Source organism: Palaemon carinicauda, chromosome 1 (assembly GCF_036898095.1).
Source record: "Palaemon carinicauda isolate YSFRI2023 chromosome 1, ASM3689809v2, whole genome shotgun sequence".
In the NCBI taxonomy this organism is placed as follows: Eukaryota; Metazoa; Arthropoda; class Malacostraca; order Decapoda; family Palaemonidae; genus Palaemon; species Palaemon carinicauda.
Window position 1 is genome coordinate 15,534,844 of NC_090725.1, and position 16,954 is coordinate 15,551,797.

Consider the following 16,954-nt stretch of genomic DNA (forward strand, 5'->3'; position numbering starts at 1 on the left):
TGGAAGACGGATGGATTGGGATCTGGAAGTACCCGTCCTTCAGATCCAGTGTGCACATGAAGTCTTGTGGTCTCACTACAAGCCTGATCGACTCTGCTGTTCCACGCTGAACGAAGTTTGTTCGACAAACTTGTTCAGGGCTGAGAGGTCGATGACAGGTCTCCAGCCTTCAGACGCTTCCTTACAAGAAAAATCGACTGAGGAAGCGGGGGGGGGGGGGTTTGTGGTTGGGGGGGTGGTTGAGGGGGGGAGTCGATGACCTTTTGGAGAGCATCCTTCCAGAGCATGATCTCGATTTCTGCCCGAAGGGCTAGCCCCTTTGCCGATCCCATGGCATAGGAGCTCAGCGACACTGGATTTGCTGTCAGTGGAGGTAGAGATGTAAAGAACGGGACGCAATATCCTTGGCTGATCACGGAGATCGTGCAGGAATCGGCCCCGAGTTGCTGCCACCTGAACGCGCAACCTTAGGCGTCCCCCCACTGGGGACCATGCAGGGGGGTTGCCAATCCTAGCGTTTGCGGCCTCGGCCGCTCCCTCTAGGATTATTGCCTCCCCAGGAGGACATCCCGCCCTTCTTGTCTCCGACAGGAGGGGGCTGCTGTTTAGACACCTTGTCTTAGCTGCCGGGGCCGGTTCCGATGTCCTAGGCTGACGAAGCTGTTGTTGTTGAGGCGCTGGAGGCTTGTAGGGTCCGGATGTAAGCGCCTTTGGAGGAGCGAATCGTGATTCGACTTTCTCCACCTCTCAGTTGTCCGTTCCCCGTCCTTGGGCTCAAAACAAGGTCTTTCCAAGGATGGAAGAGTGGTTGAGCTTGCCGACATCCATGGTTGGGACTTCCGAGAGGAACCTCTCGGTCACTGCATCTCAATGCTTCAACATCGAGTTTGTGCACAAGTTCGAAACTTGGTGAGCCAGGAAACGATGGTGCTCGTGCCCGAGAGGAGGAAAGTTTCAATGACCTTCCTGGAGCTCTCCTTGGACAAATTCTCAGATCGCAACAGGATGCCCAGAGATCCAAGCTAGACGACCAGCCACGAAGTGGCCTGCATGGCACACTTTGCGGCTTTCTCCTGGCTTAAGATCTCCGAAGTCGAGAATGTCACCTGCCGGGCGGAGAATTTCTCGAGAGAAAAATTCCCTGGTAAGCCCCTTCCACGGAATAGTGGAGAGGAAGGGCTAAACCAGGTTCCCCCATGATCTCGAAGTACCTCCTCTGCTGACGGCTGACACACGCAGTGTCAGCGACTCCCGCTGGAGGGAAGGGGATCAGACGATCCTGAGGAGTAGAGATGATGGGGCCTGCCTGAAAAGAAGGAGAAGAATGTTGCCCAGACCTCTCTGAAGCTTCTTCCTGCTCCTGCACATGCGCTGCTTTGCGTCTACAGGTGAGAGATCATGCCGACAATGATCTGGAAGTACGCGCTCCAGAAGACTCGCCAGGTTGCCCGCGTTGCGAAACCCGACGGGAATCGCTGACGAAATCGTGCGATGGAAAACCGTTGGTTCGCACGCGGGCGAACATGGGTCGTATGTGCGCAGGCGCGCAGTCGTAAGGGCGAGCGCAGTCGTAAGGGCGAGCGCAGGCGGCCAGGAGACCGATGGCGCGTACACGAGCGATGGCTCGTAGGCGGGCGAAGGCGTGTTGGCGAGCGGTGGCGCGTAGCGACCGATCGCGTACGGGAGTGTTAACGCGTGGGCGCGTAGGAATCCTACGACGAATGAAGCGTTGGCGCGTTGAAAACGCTTGCGCGCAGGCGAAGAATCACGCGGGCGCTTAGGAGATCGCTGGCGCGCAAGGAGAGCCCAGGGGTGCCTGTGAGCGCCCGTGTGCTAGCTTAGGTGTCTCCTGAGCGGCGCGGTGTGAAGTGGAAGCGTGCTGGTGCGTTGGCGCGCTGGAACTGGAACCGCTCGTGGGCGCGCTTGGCGCGAAACTCCAGAAGAGCGCTGCGAGCCCAGAAGAACCTGTGAGCGCCTGTGCGCTAGCGTAGGAACTTCTTGAACTGCGCGCGACGAGGCAGGAACCGGGAGATCGTAGGCGCGTAGTTGCGTGGCCAGAAGATATCAGAGAGGGTGCAGAACCAGAGAGGTCGTCGGCAAGGAGGCGAAGGAATAAACTCCTTGCCTGCGCCCAGATCCGAAGATCGTGGTCGCGTGGGCGAACGTCGGCGCGTATTGCGCACATCAGGAAAGGGGGCACAGATGTGCGCTGGCGAGCAGGTGAAAGTGGAGTTCAGTGAAGAAATAATCTCCCTGCTTGCGCCCAGATCCGGAGATCGTGGGCGCGAGGGCGAACGTTGGCGCGCATTGCGCACAGCAGAAAAGGGCGATCAGATGTGCACCGGCGAGCAGGCGATCGTGGGCGTTCAGGAAACCGTAGGTGCACAAGGCGCGTAGCCGCACAGAAGGTCCCAGAAGCGTTGGCGATCAGGAGATCTACGGCGAGACTCAGCTACCGGAGATGGCTGGAGTGTTGATTCAGCAGAAGACTGGTCCACAGTAGGAGAGTATTTGCGAACTACTGTGGGCGAGCGCGCAGGAGAACGAGGTTGCACAGGTAAAAACTTGGCACTAAGGGACTTACTCACATTGTGAGATAAGCCCTTAGCCGCGAAGGGACCGGTGCCCGTCGGAAAAAGGGGTGGAGTGGCGCCCACTGCGCATCTGCGTCCAGGAACGGAGATGGGAGACAAGAAGGTCTGGCAGGTGTTGGAGATTGCGAACGATCTGCTGAAAGGTCTAGCGAAGCAGCTGTAACGGTCTGTTCTCGTCGAGGAGGATCCTCTGCGGCTGAAGATGAAGACGACCACAAACAGGAGCACCATCATCAGTCCTCCGAAGAGGAGTCTCTGTTAGTGAACTCCCCCGAGGGGGAGAGACACTCGAAGGAGAGACCGTTGGACTCGGCTGCCCCCTCGAAGGATGTTCGGAGGGGGGAACTGAGCCTTCAGCAACAACACCAACAACAGCAGGGGAATCCTCCGAAGAGGAGTCTCTAAGAGTGTCCTTCTCGTGAACGAGAGACTCTCTCGCGAACGAGAGAGGAGAACACTTCGTAGAAGAGACCAGAAGAACTGATGAAGGCGCCCCTTAGGGCCGTTGGATCAGCAAGCTGACCATAAGAGAAACCCTCCGAAGAGGAGCTCCTGCAGCTGCCCAGCCCCTTGAGCGTAGTTGCATGTGCGACCACTCAGCACCAAGAGCATACTCGCACGAATTCCATGGTCCGGCCTTGCAACCGCTCAGCCGAGGACCAGGAAAAAACCAACCAGGTAATTATTAAGGTAAGAGAAGTTGCCCCCCCTGAAGGGGAAAAAACTCATACCTGGGAAGGGAACCTCCCTCGGAAGGGAAGTTACCCACCCATGGAAGCGAACCTCCTGAGCGTTCTAAATGAACTAAGGAGCCGACAGATGGCATGGGAGAACTTCTAGAAGAAGGAAACACGCCCATGACGAAGTCGTAGAGGAGGCGGCAACAGCAGACTCCCCAGGCCCAAACAGGACAGCTCTGCTTCGTTGGCACATTAGGCAAACGAAAAAACTAAACAGTTAACTGTGAAAATAAAATAATTAGTTAACATCTATTCCCCCGGGGGAACTCCGAAGAGGAACCCCGACGGTAAAGAACATAAGAATTACGCACCAGGAATGCGCCCTCCTCCCCCACTGACACTCAGGGAAGGGGGGGAAGGCAGAGAACTGTAACAAAAACAGAATTATAACAATTATAATTATGTAATTCATCTAAGAATGTTCACTAATAGTAAGAACGAATGAACCCAGAAGGGAAGCGTTCTACACAGAAGCTGAAAAGTTAACAAATACAATTAGATTTGATTAAAAATAATTGAGACAAAATAAACGGAGTAGCAACTCAACCCGCAATGGGAAGGAAGCTACCGTAATACGAAGTAGTAATAAAAGGGTGAACGACCTCAAGAGAGAGAGAGAGAGACCGTAGTCAAACTAAACTCCCATGTTCCCTACGCTGATAGACCAAGTTCCCCGTAGGGAAGGAGGAACAGCAGAGAAACAGATAAATAAATAAAGTCCAGCGATGACGATTCCCCACGGCGCCCGCCGAAGGGAAGACCGAAGGACCAAGGGAGAGATCGCGACCCATGAAATGTCACCGTGGGGGCCTGGGACCACACGGAGATGTTGTCGTACAATTGAGTGGACTTCCTATATACACACACACACCACAAACACTGAAAAGGAAACTTACTGTATTTCTATACTCAAATATACAGTATACTTAAACATAAGAATGTTTACATATATATTAAGTATAAGAAAAGTAAGTAATTAAGTTAAAGACAAAACATTAATGGCTGCCATGCGAGGACGGGACAGAGACGTCTGTTCATCGTCAGAGCCAAAAGTGAAGTGAAGCAGTTCACCGGTGTGTGAGGGGGGAGGGGTAGCTAGCTACCACTCCCCTACCCCCTTGCTAACTAGCGCAGGGGTAATTAACCCTCGTTAAAATTTTAATAGCTCGTCATTTCAGCTACGCCAAAATTAAACCCTATGTAAATAGCGTGGTTTGTACAGTATTTCGGTTACGGAACAAATAGTATTTTCTCTCATAAGCATTGATGAACTAGTACTCGAAAGATAAACAATACAATGAATAATGAAATTAAAGGATTGACTAGTAAAAGGAATGTTGGGAATATTCTCCAAAGACTGCTTAACAAAGCAAAATCTGCAAACAATTCTTAGTTCAAGTTCGTTGTTGTGCATGCTAGTAGTAATTTATCTGTCTTCTTCTGTCTGGTTGACAAAAGGCTATCTAAACTGGTGACATTTCAAACTGGAAATACGGGTCACTACTGACTAATGACATTTAGGAAAACAAATCCTCCCTATACAGTAGTGTGTTATCAATCACTCTACTCTTTCATGGTAACATAAAATTTAAATTTTCAAATAGTAGAGGAGTTTTTTCATTAAAATAAAACATAGTAGTCAAGATCTTACCTGACAAGTGGTGGTGTCAGTAACACCACATACAATGCGCTGGATGCCCTCAACCCACACTTTCAGCTCCATCCCGGCCACCATGAATCCATCCTCCTGTAAAATTAAATGTGCAAAAAGGATTAAAGATAAAAAAGACTAAAAATATGTTTTTCAAAAAATAGATTTAAGTAACAAAGTAAAAATATTGTAATCTACTTAGAAATGGATGAATTAATTATCTAGTAAGTGTACTGCACTGAGTTTCTCAGATACATAATTTCATAGGTCATTGATGCCTCTACATATGTTTTTTCATCACCTGCATCGATGCTTTTTATAGGAAAAACCAAAAGAAATTTTTTAAATAATTTGTATTTCCCATATCTATACAAACCTTAGTTCTTTATATATTGGATAATTTCAGTACAAGCTCAAACATCTTTTCCCTTGTTAATGAGGTAGTTAGTTAACGCGAGGTGGAAAAGAAAAATCCTCGACTAAATGCTTGTCAAGAGACTAGCCACTTTTGACCTTAGGCCTAGCACTTCTGATGTTAGGTCCAGAAATGAGAGGAGTAGTTGAAGTGGGAGGTGTAACTTGAGACTTATATTAGAATATCTAGGAAAAAATCTAAAATTTTAAAAGTAATTAGTATTTTTCCTCAATATACTAACCATAGCCCTTTAATGAGAGTATGACTTCCGTGAAACTAAAAAGCCATTAAAATTTAGAGGTATTTCCAAGTAATGGGAGAGTCCCCACCCCCTTCAATATGCTCGATACTCACTTCTGACATTCAGGCCAAGGACTTGCAGGGTGGTGGTGGCAGGATGTATAACTTGAAAGACTTAAGATTTGTATAGCTAAGAAAATATGAATTACATACTGTATTTTTAAAATTTGGGATTTGTTTCTACATGAACTCTTTTATCCTGACAAACAGGTCACGAGGAGGAACTCTGCATGGTCATGAATAGATATATGATCGCATACTGCTGCGGTCGCGAGCTGATGCGTGGTCAATGGTCACGAACAGGAACATGGTCATGAGCTGTGAAACTTTGCTGTCTCGTTGACAAAGCTTCTACAGGCCATTATTTATGCAATCACTCTGGATTGTGTCGATCGTTACGGTTGACTGCTATGGGAATTGCGAGCTGGTGATGGTGAACACCCTGGCTCGCAATGGTCATCGTGTGCTCCTGGAATCTCAGGTCACACGTCGTCATCAAAGCTGCTTGTGCGTCACTCATCAGAACTCCCGTGGAGTTTGGTGGGCGATCCTGTGTGATCCTGCAACAAGAACTGTGATAATGATGCTGGAAGGACGAGTTGAACTGGTTGGGTGAGACATGTCGGCTAAGCAACAGACTCAGCCGCCACTCATGCTGACTTCAACGATCAACCCCTTGCAACTCCTCTCGCTCTCAGTGCCGCTCTAAGTAAAATTCTCATTGAGGTCACTGTAGTTTTGCCTCCATGTCCGTGTTCCACCTTGGAGACTGGGCATGGACCCTCTACGCAAGTAACGATCGCCATTGCAAGGACCGTTACGAGGACCCCACCTGCAACTGCGACTACTGCGAAGCATACCAGCAACGGAGAGTCCAACTTTTCACCATGGTTGGCCTCTGTACCACTGATGTTGAGGACAAGACCTTGCCAGCCCACCACATTCGACGCAACTGCAAGGGGTGCAAGATTGCATCCACCAAGATCTTGAAACACTTCTGATCTTCGCCAGCTACTTGGGAGGAGCCTACTCCCCTTCCAAAACGAAGAAGAGTCCCGATCGTCCTTCTCTAGCTCCTGTAGAGCCCCCACCGTCGCCCTTAGTAACACCAAGGACTGAGAGCTTTGCCTCGTCCTTCAACACCTACGCAGACAGCTCCAGTTACAGCCCCCACTCCTACTCCTACACCTACACCTGTGTCCTCCACCGCCATGGAGGTTGCTGGGACTCAAGGGGAACACTCAATGGACTGTAACTGTGTGGAATGTCTTCAGAGCCTTATTCAGGAGGCCACCGCCGTCGCTGCCAGCCTTCCAGCTTCTCAGCCTGAACCCAAGAGGCCACTCCTAAAGTTGAGGCTCTCTAACACCGATAGCTCCATATCCTACGCCTCAGTTGCTGCCATGGCTGCAAAGCCTGGCATGCAGCTCACCGCCAGACCCAACAGGAAAGGTGATTTAATTATCACCACCAAAGACCTTGAGACAGCCAGATCCCTCCAGGAGGAGCCATCTCTAACGCTGCTGGACCCTGCACTTGTCCGGAAGAAAGCAGTGATAACCAGGTATCCTGTTACGATGCCAATCTCCATTGCAACTTCATGCAGCAACATAGACTGTGCCGTTCGCTGCATGAGCAAAGACAACGTTCCTGTTCGACGACTCATCGCCACCTAAATCGGTCCAGTTCCCTCCTCGCTGGATCTAGGAGTCCTGGGTACATTCCCCACTGAGGAATACCCACAGGAGCCACTTCGATGTTACAGATGTCAACGTTTCGACCATCACAAGGAGGAATGTAAAGGCCCCATCGTCTGCAGTGTTTGCAGCCAGCGCCACTGCACAGAAGTGTGCATTAAAGCCCACAAAGAAGGCAAACAAACTACATCTAAGTGCCCTAACTGCTCCAGGCCTCACCATGCTTGGAATAGGCGCTGCCCAGAGCGATTGAAGAAGATAGCAGCTATGAAGAATACATCCTCTCCTAGAGAGCACAAACCAGCTTCAATCCAGCCACCCAAAGACTAGCGACCTCCTCACCAGAGGAGACAGCGACAACCACCCACTGCAGCTGTTCCTGCAACTGTCACCCAGCCGCAACCAGCACCAATTCCTAAACCCACATCCTCCAACCCACCTGAGTCTATGTCCTTTGAAGACCTTATCCCCATTGTCTTTAAAATCCTCACCCGAGTCCTTTCCTTAACCAAAACTCCACCTTTATGCAATTATTGCAACAATTTCAGCTCCAAACTACCGAGCAGGGATAAGTTTTTTTTGCTTAAACCTTCTCCTTTTCTCTCTGACTGCAGAAAAAAACTTCTCTCCTCTCCCAGTCTCTCCCACTTACTGGGACTTGCTGCTATCAACACTTTTTCTCTTACTAAAACTTTTCATTTCGTGGACCTGAAAAGGAGTCTCCTTTTTCGGGTTACTTCCCTTCCTTTCATGTCTTTGTCAAATCCCTCCTAAAGTCAATAATCCTCCAACTTTTCATGTTCCAGATAGCCCTTGCAAAACCAACCCTTGCTCTCTAATGTTGCAATTTTGGCCTCCTTTGGAGACCACCTCTTTTCAGAAGTGATATCCTCTTGTCCAATGACAAGAGCCCATGTCATGCTACAGGCATGGCAATCTACACCAGACCAAACCGGCTAAGCAAGTCATGCTGGTCAGACGAGTCAAGGTCGAAGATCGATGAGTACTGTACGTCTAACTAGCTGGCGAGGTATAGCAGCTGCAACCAGCCTAAATGCTACCTCATCATTTTGTTCCAACCTAACCCACGAGCAAGAAAAGTGCTCCCCTTTGAGTAGAGCAGAATGATGCTTCGAGGTAGCCAGAACTATCCCCTACACCCAAGCTAACCAGTGAGGGGGTAGTTATACATCGCTAAAGGTATTATAGCTAGTTTTCTAGCTTTGCCAAAAGTATATTCCCTGCTATTGTACCTTAAAGAGCGAAAGGATTTGTATTTGTGATGGAACAATTATAATTTAAAGGCCAGCATGGATAAAATAAGTTTATATTAATAAAAATTACTTAAATATCCTAGACCATGATTGTTGGTGCTTAACGTAACCTACAACTGGCATAACAGAATTAGCATGATTATGGTGCATTAGAGTACCAGTAATGAAACGCATAGTTTCCAGGAATAACTGACATACAAGACAATCATGGCGGTCCCTTTATCTTTGAGGCCATTAGATTGTTTTTGCCATTTCGGTTTTCTTAAGAGCTCCTATCAAGTTGCTAACACCTAAATTCTTGAGGATCTTCAATAAAGCTACTAATACAGTAAGCTACTTATTAAAAAGAGTACTTATTGGGAGCACTGAATGTGTTCGTAAAGTAAGAAACTTGAGTAGGACTGTTCTAGTCAGACCTTAGACAACTCCAAGAAGTTGAATACACTATATGAAGTTAGTCTAGGCTCAAGCCTGTCTTGTTGATCCAGTTTCTATAGGGGTTCAGCCAGGTATGTGCTTTAATTGTGAGGCTGCAAGATACTTACGTTGGCTCTTTAAATTCATGAGTCAGCTCTTTGAATTCTAAATCCATTTATTATGTTGGCTCTTTGAATTCACAAGTCAGCTCTTCAAATTCTAAATCCATTTATTATGTTGGCTCTTTGAATTCACAAGTCAGCTCTTCAAATTCTAAATCCATTTATTATGTTGGCTCTTTAAATTCACAAGTCAGCTCTTCAAATTCTAAATCCATTTATTATGTTGGCTCTTTGAATTCACAAGTCAGCTCTTCAAATTCTAAATCCATTTATTCTAGTCATGACCTCTAACATAAAGGTTCTTTGTATTTTTCAAGCTGTGATCAATAAATACTGACATCTTACCTCAGTTATTATGTCAAGATTTTAAGTTCTTATTTCCTCATGCACAGTAATGCCCAGATCTCGATTGACTTGTGTTTGTTTTGGGTAGAGACGTTCAACTGTATTACTGTACAGTTATTTTGTTTCCCTTACGTTTCCTTCGATATTCCAAAATAAAGGTAAAGACAAATTTGGACTCCCGCCTGCTGGTATACAGAATTCAATTTGGAATAATAATGGAAACTAATATTTTCATAACATAAATACAGTACTAGTTTAATGACTCATTTGTTGATATCAATCAATTATTGCACAAAATGCAAATTTTAGAAGGTACAGAAAATATTCATGTATACGTGTGAAATATACTGTTTCTTTCAGTATCACGCCCTTAACTAAAAAACAGCCCCTTTTCTTTATACTTTAGAATAATCAATTATCCTCAAGTACTATACTACTATGGTGCTGCATTGCATAGTTCCTAGCATCAGTACTCATACTGTATGTGTTATTGTATGACGATGAAAAAGTTATACAGTTAGGTTATGTTAGTGGTACAGTACAATGAAGGTATATGGACTTAAGTACATAGTAGCTTGTAAGTGAATGTCTAATCATAGAACATGTGCTTTAAATATCCATAGATTTATCAAATCCTCACAATAGCTTGAGGGGACCCTTAAAGTAAAGTGAGACATTAAATCATAATCACGGCTGCCACGTCTGTCTCAGTAATGTTAGAAGGCTGAATAAACTTTTAATAAATCTTTAATTTTGGTTAAGAACTGAATTTTGGAGTTGAAAATAATGGATCTAGAAGTAACTCATACTTTTCCTAACCATAACTACACAAGTCCTTTACAGAAAAGAATGACGACACCAAGCTGAAGCTGGAATACGATAGTTAAAATTCTATAACGAGGTGCAACTAGTTGGTCAGTGGTTACTTGCCAGCTCTCCTTACTAAGTCACTTTGATTGCAGCTGGGACTTTCTAGGGGGTCAGTGATGGCGGGAAAGTATGAGTAAAGGACTCAGCTTTGTATATTTAGTACTGTATTTAAAAAAAAAAAAAAAAAAAAAAAAATAATTACTTTCAAATTTGTTCTAGCATAAATACAAAACCCCCATTCTTTGCATAGGAGACTCATCCTTAGACGGGAAGAAGCTCCCTATTCCAACTGGCTGGAAAACTAGTCCCGGGATTCATAATCTAGGACCTTGTAAGTAGAGAAAGTTCAGGCCTCTTTTGTTTTTGTTGGCAATTTCAATGCTCACCATAGGGAGTGGTTGAATTCTGTTTCTCCAACTGATTCCCATGGCTTAAGAGCTTTGGAATTTACCTCTGAATCCAGCTGTGAGCATATCATAAGTGAGCTACTCACAGGTCTGGTAACTGCTTGGACCTAGTATGCACCGACACCCCTGGCATTATAACAGGTAAGGTTGGTTCTCCAGTTAGTACATCTAATCATGCCTATATTTCATTAGTGGTAAAGACTGAGCAGCCTGTCCCTGATGTATCATACTCATAAGATTCATATAAAATCTAATGCAGACTGGAATGGCTTTTTGAGTGATCTTTTGGGCTTGAATTGATCACATTTGTATAACAGTGTTGATTCTGTTGTTCCTTTGAAAGGAAAATCTAGTCAACGTAACTGAGAGGCATGCTAGACGTGTTTATTTGGACCATGCTAGACGTGTTTATTTGGACCATGCTAGACGTGTTTATTTGGACCATGCTAGACGTGTTTATTTGGACCATGCTAGACATGCTTGTTTGGAGAAGCAGGAGGCATATCATCTTCGGAAGTGTAACAGATCAGATTTGACTTGGAATAACTATACTGAGCTTAGACCTTTTTCTCAGAGTTTATGCTTCAATTGAAAAGGAATACAATTTAACCATAAAAGAAACCATTTCTGGTACAATCAAGGAACCGAAAGTGGTGGGCTACCCTTAAATCTGCACTCTCTGGTATAGATGCAACAGTTTCTAATTTACTTAAACCAGATGGCTCTGTCACTCACTCTCCAAAGGAAAAGGCAACCCTTTGGGCTAATGTGTTTGACAGTAAGCAGAGTAATGAGAAACTTAATCTTACGCATTCCTGTTTTACTAAGGCTAAACTAACTAGTTTAGCTTTTCTTTCTCATGAAATAAAAGCTTTTATTACTATTATCACTAGTACTTGCTAAGCTACAACCCTAGTTGGAAAAGCAGGATGCTATAAGCCCAAGGGCTTTATTATGGAAAATAGCCCAGTGAGGAAAGGAAATAAAAACTAAAAAAGGAAGTTTGTATTTCAGTCACAGAACAAAACAAAGTTTAAACAATACAAATAACAACGTAAGACCAGTACACTATATATTTTCAAGTGTTTAGAACGTTACTGAGAGCGGTTGTATAACGATGGACAGGAAAACATGCACAGCACACCTAAACTGACCTACAGGCCATATCTTTACCTACTTGCATAACGAGCGGGGGGAGGGGGGGGGCTTATAACTCCCCTCAGATTGCCATATTCTTACCTGTCTTCATACATACACCCCTTTATTGATCTCAATGGTAAAGTTGTATTGTATTACAGGGTGTGATTTCGAACAAAAAACATGTTTTCCTATAGTAAATAACGTGATTTAACCGAATTTGACCTTCATTTCAACCGCAAACAAACAGATCAACCAATTCAATTGGTTGCTGTTATTACGGATGAAATGAAGGTGAAAACCGGGTAAATCACGTTATTTTCTACAGGAAAACATATTTTCTGTTAAAATGGCTAAATATAATTACTGTTGTCATATATGTTGTGTTGAAATATTTAAATATAAGCACTTGTTCAACGGTGTCACTTCACTCACGAATGTACTGCGAACGATAACATTAGCAACGTTACCAATGATACACAGTGTTACCAACGATGTCTGGGATTGTTACGGTAATAGTACCGGTTACACAATATATAAAAGTACAAAAAGGGTATACAGTAGAACCTAACAAACCCACCTATCCTAACCTAGTAGTTGACAGGTCACAAACCTCAGGTATTTACTGAGAACGGTAAAATTAGCCATGATACGAATGATAAAGAGAGTTACCAACGATACGGTGACATTACTAGAGATGTAATGCTAGATATTTCCATACGTATTTTAAATAATTTTTCCATATATATAAGTTTTACACAATATATAAAAAGTACAAAAAGGGTACAGAACCTAACAAACCCACCTAACCTAACCTAGGAGTTCCCAGGTCACAAAACTCACGTATGTACTAGGAATGTTAAAATAAGCAACGTTACCAATGGTAAACAGTGTTATCAACATTACAAAGGCATTGCTAATGGTAGCAATGTTACGGTAATATTATCATGTGTATTTTAATGAATTGTTCCATATACACTTTACACAATATATAAAAAGATACAAAAAGGGTACAGAACCGAACAAACCCACCTAACCTAACCTAGAAGTAAACAGGTCACAAAACACATGTAATGACTTTTGTTGAATGACTTGCCTTTATGAAGGGTACGTTGAAACTTGCGGGACACGGGAGGGCGAGACTGAATGCTTAACTTTAAATAATATCTTCCATTGGGGTAGGCGACTTTTTCCCAAAAATCTACCTTTATAAGAAGTAACGGTATAATGACAGCGACGTTTCTTTTTGGTTTTAGGCATCTTGGTTTCGGTATTACAATAAAACACGTGAATGTCTTTCCTGTAAGATAGGAGGGAACGGCACTTGGGGCACTGTAAACGTTGAGGAATTACATTGTGTGATTTAAGGAAATTATCAACATTGGATGAAGAATCACAAAAATCACCATGGAATTTAGCAAAATGCTTTTAGGTACGGAATACTGAAGACGTTACAAGTTTCTATAACTTCCTCCATCGCAAAATACGAAAAAAATAAATTTCATTTGAAATGACGGACACCTTACTGGGACAAAGGTTTCCAGGGAAAAGGATTTGGTGGAAGGGGTATGAATAGACCACTTAAAGAGATAAAAGAAGGGGGTAGGGAAATATTAACTGACAACCCCCTGTTTAAACTTTGAATACGTATAGGTTCGTGATTGGTTAACGGGAAAACAACGGAGTCTAGAGGGTAAACATGAATGAACTGGATAGGGAAACTTGTATAGGGCAAGTATTTATGTGAAATAGGGGTGTGACAAAGAAATAACAAAAGGAATAAAACCAATATAGGAAGATAAAATGCAATGTATGATAAATAATATTGAATGGGAATATAAAATGAGTTGATTTTATAAAGTATAGGATAATAAAACAAGTAATACTGGGGTCAAAAGTAATATGTATACGGGGGTATTACATAAGTAATCATGTAATAGACTTGAACAGAGCTGGTAGCGAGACGAAGTGTTTCATTTCACGGTTAGGGAAGAAGAAATCCTATTGGTGGGGGAAAAGTTTCTGCGCAGAAGATCGAAAACTGGTATGTACGGACGTATGTACGAGAGCATGCTAATGTTAGCGTGGAATGCTAACATTTTTCTTCATCAGACATTGGCAGCACTGATTACAGTATTTTTTCATGAGGCATAGACTTTTCAACGGCGCCTCCAAAGTTTATCCAGTTATACTGTTTTGTCTTTTCATCCGGTTATTATAAACCCAAGAAGGTAATGTATGGAGAAGAAAATGTTTGTTTTACAGTTATATATCGTTTCCTCAGTATGTTTTCCCCACCCACAACCCCAGAGTTCCCACTGGGGGTCCCCCATTACTGTAGGATATAGATATGTATATTTCTGAAACTATTCATTTGCGACGGGAACTTGTGTCATTTTCAAAGAGCGTAATTTTTTCTACAAGAAAAAGTAGTTGTTTTACTAGGTTACACTGCCCTGTAATACACTACAATAATACCATATCGGTACCTAGCGCAAACCCGTCACTTTTCAGCTATGGCTGTTGACCCACCAAGACAATGGTTTTCTGCCAGATATCATTATCAATAAACCTTCAAAGAACCACAAAAAATATGCTGCATAAATTTTACTTTCTCGGGTTTATTGTACTATTCTATAATTTTACCGATTGGTCCCTTTTTATCAAGAGGCAAAAGGTGTTCCGTCACTGACCGCTGGCTGCACTGTCTTGGGTTAGAGTTCTCTTGCTTGAGGGTACACTCGGGCACATTACTCTCTAATTTCTCTTCTTGTTTTGTTAAAGTTTAAATAGTTTATACAGCAAATTTTTATTTTAATGCTGTTATTGATCTTAAAATATTTTATTTTTCCTTCTTTCCTTTCCTCACTGGGTTATTTTCACTGTTGGGGCCTTTGGGCTTATAGCATCCTGCTTTTCCAACTAGGGTTGTAGGATAGCAATTTATAATATCAATAATAATAATAATTAGTAAGGCATAGACGGCCCAGGGCATCACCTTATTCAACTTCCTTGACAGACTATTCGTACTTTTTCGTTTCCTTTGGGTTGTGAAGGATACTTACAGTGCAAATAGATCAAATAACTATAAAACAAAAAAATATTCCCATACCTCTTATTAAAGTATGAACTTGGGCTAGCACTGTATTAAATCTAAGTAAAACTCAAATTAAGGATAAATAAACAGAAAATACAAGTAGGGGGCGTGTAATGCCTTGACTAAGCTTTGTAATTTCCTTGAGAAACAACGAGCTAATAATCATATAAATATGATAAACCAATGGTTACGATAATAAATCTTTTAACAAGCATACTCTTACCTAAAATGACAAACAGGAACAATCAGTAAAGAGAAGGAGGTTCAAAGCGCCAATATATAGTTACTTATCCACTTGGCCTCCGCCATGTTTGTTGATCTTCGGAGATGTGTTGACAATCGAGATACGGAGTGCGCACAAAATCATTCCTTGTTATTAACGGTCTCCACTTCCGTGTTATTATATCAAATTAGCTTATATAATATCATTCTACACCTTGTAATAATATACCATACCATATTATAATTAGATAATATTATCGATTCATACCTCAGTGAATTCAAACTCAAGTAGCGGCTTGTTTGTTTACTTCAATGCCTCCAACTGTTGGCACGATGCCAAATTCTCTGTCTGTGCACTCTGCAATATCTCTCCTACCGGCGCACGGTAAAGTAATAGATGATGCTAGGCATGTCTGGAGCTATTCTGAATATGTGCGTGAGATTACTGAAGTAAACGAGATTAGCATGGATAGGGCGTAATCCTTGGCAGGTGGGAGAGTTCACGTATTGAAAATAGATTTATAAAAGAACAAAATATATGCCTCGACTGCATGAAGAGCAAATTAACCATTGAAAGTCAAACCTTAATAATGCATTCTAACTGCAAGTCTGCAACTAGATCACTAACTTGTGTTCTATGAATTATCCTTTCCGCTTTGGTTTTCGGGACTATTTGTAATTCATTACTAGCTAAGCTATAACTATAAACCTAGCTGGAAAAGCAGGATGTTATAAGCCCAAGGGCTACAAGAGGGAAAAAAATAGCCCAGAGAGGAAAGGAAATAAACTCCAATAGAAGTAATAAATCAAAATAAAAGATTTTAAGATCAGTAACAACATTGAATTAGATCTTTCATATATAAAATGTAAAAACTAAGAAAAAAATGCGAGGAAGATATATATGATAGTACAACGTGCCCTGGTGTACCCTCAAGCAAGAGAATATTACAATTATACTATTTTCTTTGCAATGGCAAGGTTTAGTTACTGAGGGAAAAAATCTTTATAAACATTTATTATCATGTCGATATTGTAATTATGAGTCTGAACATTACAATACTTCTGTTTTATTTTCGTTACAATAGCCTATGCGCAAAAAAAAAAAAAAAAAAAAAAAAAAAAAAACGATATCGATAGTATTGTGATAGTATCGGGAATGCAGTCACTGCAGCTACTTCACTTGGTGAACCGTAAGAGTATAACAGAATGCCGTTGTTGTAACTTAATTGCAAAGCGTCTCGATTCACTCGCTTAAAAGAGAAAAAACAAATCTTTAACTTTACCTTCGTTCCCGTTTTCTTTAATCTTAATGCCCAACATCTCTCAACTTTTAATAGCGCAACTACTGCACTGAATTTTCCTGATATGAATGGTCTCCCGGTCCCAGTTCTCATTAATCTCTTCTTCTTCTTCTTCTTCTTCTTCTTCGTGCGACCGTATTAGTCCACCTGTATACCAGGGCCAGCAGCTCGAGTCAACTCTCTTCATCTATTTCTATTTCTATTTCTTGCATCTTCTTTCCCATGTCTTACCTCACCCTCCTCATTAATTGTTCCAATTCAAATAAATCACTGAATCTAAAACGTATAACTTTTGCACGAAGATATTCTAAGGTTATAACATTTAAGGGAGATAGCTGTAATATAAATAGTGTGTATTTGCATCA

At 42.8% G+C, this 16,954-nt stretch overlaps 1 pseudogene; it reads right to left on the reverse strand.

Moving 5' to 3' along the window:
• LOC137647081 (uncharacterized) overlaps positions 1 to 15,513 on the reverse strand; it is a 69,545-nt pseudogene extending 54,032 nt beyond the window's left edge.
• Positions 15,514 to 16,954: the final 1,441 nt, after the last annotated feature.